The sequence below is a fragment of the Lipotes vexillifer genome, unplaced genomic scaffold (assembly GCF_000442215.2).
Source record: "Lipotes vexillifer unplaced genomic scaffold, Lipotes_vexillifer_v1.1 scaffold164, whole genome shotgun sequence".
Taxonomy (NCBI): Eukaryota; Metazoa; Chordata; class Mammalia; order Artiodactyla; family Lipotidae; genus Lipotes; species Lipotes vexillifer.
Genome location: NW_006789313.1, coordinates 4861470 through 4866449, shown reverse-complemented (window position 1 = coordinate 4866449; position 4980 = coordinate 4861470). Strand labels below are relative to the sequence as shown.

General features: G+C 45.3%; 1 non-coding gene across 1 annotated transcript; it reads right to left on the bottom strand.

Annotated features, from left to right (window-relative positions):
• Positions 1-4526: 4526 nt before the first annotated feature.
• TRNAL-UAG (transfer RNA leucine (anticodon UAG)) lies at positions 4527-4608 on the bottom strand. Its single transcript has one exon. It is a non-coding gene; the product is annotated as a tRNA-Leu (tRNA).
• Positions 4609-4980: the final 372 nt, after the last annotated feature.

The following is a 4980-nucleotide window of genomic DNA, read 5'->3' as shown; positions in this document are numbered from 1 at the left end:
CGGCTTGGGGAACGCCGCTCTTGGGCTCTAGCCTGTTTCTCTTGGTCACACCTGTTCACCGTGCACCGAGCGTAGGGGGAAAACATTCTTGGCGTAGGAGGAAAACTCGATAAATAACAGTTGAATGAATGGCTGAATATCCGCGCCAGACTGCTGCGCGGGCTAAGACGGGAGAGAAAAGAAGGGGAGCGCTCCCTTCCCAGCTCTCCAATGTATCGCCACTTTCTGTTGATTCTGGACTTCAGGTTGGGCATTTAGAAGGGCCCGGAGACCGAGAGAGAAGCAACTACCGTTCAGACTCCGAGCTGTTAGCAAAGAGTGTTAAAGGATCGAGGGAAAGGTTACTGTTTCTGCTTCAGGAAACCTGGAGGAATCTCAGGCCCAGATTGACTATGACCGAACCTGACTCCGCTGAAAGGTTGTGGGAGGGGGAGGCCTGGACGCCTGGATGCCTTCACATCCTTACTGCCTCGCCCCCCGCCCCCTCCATTCTGAGGGTCCAAGGGGTAAGTTCTGGGCTTCGAGAAGGCCGCCTCCTTCTAAAAGCAAACGAACAAACCCTAATCTCAGTCTACGAGAGCTGGAGCAGTTACTTTAAGAATCCAAGCAGATAGGAGACAGTGACATGATGCCATGTCTCGCATCCTTTTCTTCAGTAAGGCACCCTCACCTACCCCACTTTATCCCACGGCTCCGCTCGTGGCCCTGGTGTTGCCCAAGTTCAGTGACTTGTCAGGCCTGAGACTGAGGAACATGCACTGTAGGTGCTACCAGGGCTCTTCCAGTGAATTACATTACCGTTTGGGCCTAGTCAAGAACATGTTTCTTCCTCATATATAAAGAAGTGCTTCCTTCAAAAGAAAGTCCTTTTAATTTTTAAGTATTTATTAAATTTTGTTTAGATATGCCATTTGGCTGCAGCTTTTAAAACTTAGGGAATTCAACACAAGCTGTGTGGTCATGGTTAAGCTCTGTAGCTCAGGCTATAGAGTACTGGCCTTGTAAATCGGGGGTTGTGAGTTCAAGTCTTGCTGGTACCTCTGCATGGCCTTCTCCTTTTCTTACGTCCACTGACTGTTGAAAGCAAGCAAGCACTGTGTGATGTTTCAGGGAAAATCAGATCCTGAGTATTTGGGACGAAAGATTATAGGATTGGGGGCACTATGATCCTGGGGGGAAAGCCAGGTGTTTATACCATTCAGTAAGTAGTGGAGAAACTAGATGACTCAGGTCTCTGCGAGAACACCCCGGGGCTTGGCTGAGTCCATACACACCTGTGTTTACGGAAAAGAGCAAATTAGCCTCAGCCTATTGATGGCCATGATACCCCGGCTGCTGCCACTGGAGCGTGGCGTCCTGCGCATTTCGCCACTTGCAATCTGCCTGGCGCCCCAGATTTTCCTGTGCTCCTGGAGGGAGAACTGTTTTGCAGATTACTCTGGGACAGCCTAGTCCAGAAGCTACGCAGATACACCCAATCCGGATGGTTCCTGATCTGTTCCTATCGCTTACTTCCTCGGATTCAGACTCCTCGTCCTTCGGCCCCCGGCTGCTCCCTGGATTTGGTTCACCAGAGATTTAACTCTCTGGAGACTTCCTGACCTCCAACTTGAGCCCGAACTTTAAATACAAAGAAGCTAGGCCTCTCACTGGCTGTTACTATATGCTCAATAATTGACACTGAAGGTGACATGATTGATCCTTCAATAGCTCGGCGGGTAGACCGGAGGATGGCAAAAGTAATTACTTTCTGTTATCCTTAGGTCGCTGGTTCGATTCCCGTTGGAAGGAAGTATGTAAAATCTTGCTGCGGGCTAGGTTTTATCCACCTAAACCAACGACTCTAAAACATTTACTTTAGCTCTATTTTCAGGCAACAAAAGAACAGCTTTTTTCCGACTATGAAACAATTTTGTGTGTCCTCTTTGTGATCACGCAGTATACGTGATTCGATTTACAGAGGAGATACGAATTAATGGTTCCCCTTTTAGATTTGAATGTTATCTCCTAATCTTGAAGACTAGCTAGCGTTGACTGAATATTGGGTAACATCCCTCAACCCCACCCCATCCCTACACTTTTCCCTTACCGTGAATATTTTATACTGGGCAATTCAGGGTTTAAAGAGGAATACTGTAGAAATATCTGTTCTTCAAAGGAATGTAAACAAAGAGTGTAGAGAATAAGCAATGCAAAAGACAAAATATGCATGTGGAAATGTTCCTTCAATAATAAGAATACATACTAATTAAAACTAGGGGATATTGCTGCACCACCAAATTAGAGAGTGTTTATTATTTAGTACTGGGCAGGATACAGTGACGAGGACTTTCTTGTAGAATGTCACTATTTTCTGGAGGATAGGTGGGCATTATAAATCAGGAATCTTAAAAAGACGTTGCGTGATGGGGCTTCCCTGGTGGCGCAGTGGTTGCGAGTCCGCCTGCCGATGCAGGGGTACGTAGGTTGGTGCCCCGGTCCGCAAAAACCCCACATGCCGCGGAGCCTGTGCTCCGCAGCGGGAGAGACCACAACAATGAGAGGCCCGCGTACCCAGAAAAAAAAGATATTGTGTTTGATCAGATATTCTTTTCCTGCTTCTAGAAATTTATCATTCATTTTTGGAGAAAAGGCAATATGGCAAAAGATGTTTATCTGTGGGTAAATTGTGTTCTTTTTACTTTAAGGTCTTTTTTTCAAAATATGCCACATATATAAATTAAATTTTTTAAAAAACAGTGTTTTAACCTTACAAAATGAAGTTTAAAAATACACTGTGCCACTATGGAAGACATTTTGGCAGTTTCTTACAAAACTAAATATATTCTTACCATAAAATCCAGGAATCACATTCCTAGGTACTTACTCAAATGAGGTGAAAACTTATGTCCACACAAAAACCTGCCCATGAATGTTTATAGCAGCTTTATGTATGTATAACTTCCAAAACTGGGAAACAGTAAAGATATCCTTCAATAGGCAAATAGACAAATAAACTGTGGTACATCCATACAATGGAATATTATTCAGCACCAGGAAGAAATGAGATATCAAGCCATGAAATGATACGGAGGAACTTTAAATGTGTATTACTAAGTGAAAGATGCCAGTCTGAAAAGGCTACATATTGTATGATTCCAAATATATGACATTCTGGAAAAGGCAACATGGAGATGATAAAAGATCAGTGTTTGCCAGAGGTTAAAGGGGAGGGAGGGATGCACTGGTGAGGCACTGAGGATTTTTAGAGCAGTGAAACTATTCTGTATGATACTTTAATCATGGATATATGTAATTATACATTTGTAAAAACCCATAGAATGTGCAACACCAAGAATAAACCGTAATGTAAACTATGGACTTTAGAGGTTTGTTTTGTTTTTTGTTTTTGTAAAGACCTCAGGGGCCTAAGGTGGGTAAAAAATGAAAGGAACTGGTCTGGAGGAGTCATCAAAGTGAAATGGGAGTGGGTCTGGGAGGACACAGAGGAGCCTTTTGATTGAGGAGGGGGAAAGACATAAAAAGGAAGGCAGAATTAAAAAGTGTCATTAAAAAATCCCTAGACCTTGGTTGCTGCACAGAGTCCTAGTCTACTGCTCTGTTCCTTTCATTCATTCCTCAAGGCACTGCAGAGAAATTCGTACCTCCTTGAGAGAGCTGTACAGCCAAATCTGTGAGTACTGCAGTGGGGTAACGAACTGACTCGGCTGAGAAGTGCGATGGGACAACCATTCTGATAGGGCACCACTAAAGAGACCCTGAGTTTACCCGCTCCTCTTTCCCACACTGAGTTAGGTTCTGCACAGAGACCTGGATGGTCTCCAAGATAAGTGAATTCACTTGGAAAGGGCAGAGCAGTGGCTAAGCCAACATTCACAGCACACCCCACTGGGCCAGACGCATGGAGTCAGCCAAGTATCAGCTTTGAAATGTTTTGGAATCACAAACCCACCTGCAAAGTCAAATTCAAAAGAACCGTTTACCTGCCCTACTCCACCCTCATGCCTGAGTGACAGCTGGAAGCCTGGTAGGAAGTGGCTGTCTGCCTTCATTCCTTCATCATATTCAATTACAAAAGTAATGTGATTAAAAGCAAAATCGGGTCTGTGCAGGTTACTTCGCGATCACAGAGCTGCAGCTCCTAAACCAGTGTGGGCAGCGGGCTGATGGAGGCTGCGGGGCACTTTCTAGGAAGCCTTCCCTTCTGGATGGTGCCTAAACCAGGTCATGAGAATGATTCAATGTGGGCATGGGTTTTAGAAGAGGACCGAAAGAATTCCCCATTGCGGGAACACAAAAACTTGGACACAATGTAAAGGTTGAGTCGGGTGCATTCAGCTCTTTTCGGCACGGGAGGTCGGGAGGAATCCGAGGTAACCCGACTTGATATTCGGTAATTGATATTTCTCGGGGAGCAGGTACGGATCGAAGGTCCGGGGGAGTTCTTGTTGGAAGAAAGAGGATCTTTTGGGATTTAACCGGAATTTCTGTAACACTTCGGATTTACAGCTAGATTAAAACACGGCTGGCAGTGATGGGATTCGAACCCACGCCCCCGAAGAGACTGGAGCCTAAATCCAGCGCCTTAGACCGCTCGGCCACACTACCACACGTGCTTACAAGTCTCCCTCCTTGAGCTGTTTACTATCGTCCCCAGGCTCAACACTGAATTTTCTTCATGGTTAGTCGGGTCTCCTTCACTGTTTTCATTTACCCCTAGGGTTCTGAGCAAACTTGGAGAGTAGAAACCATCGCATTCTCACAGCCCTGGGAAATGAGCTGGAAAGTGGTCAATGATATTAGCGTGAATATCCTTTGAAGACTTCCGCCTTTTCTTTAACCTAGGCAATTCCACGCCGAAAGGGAAAAGCAAAAAACAAAAACCCATCTCACTGGCGACTTATTGCAAGTGATTACAGAAGACTGAATAAGGAACTCCTCGCTGTTGGGTCGTTGGTCTGTGGCTGTGAAACTCACAGT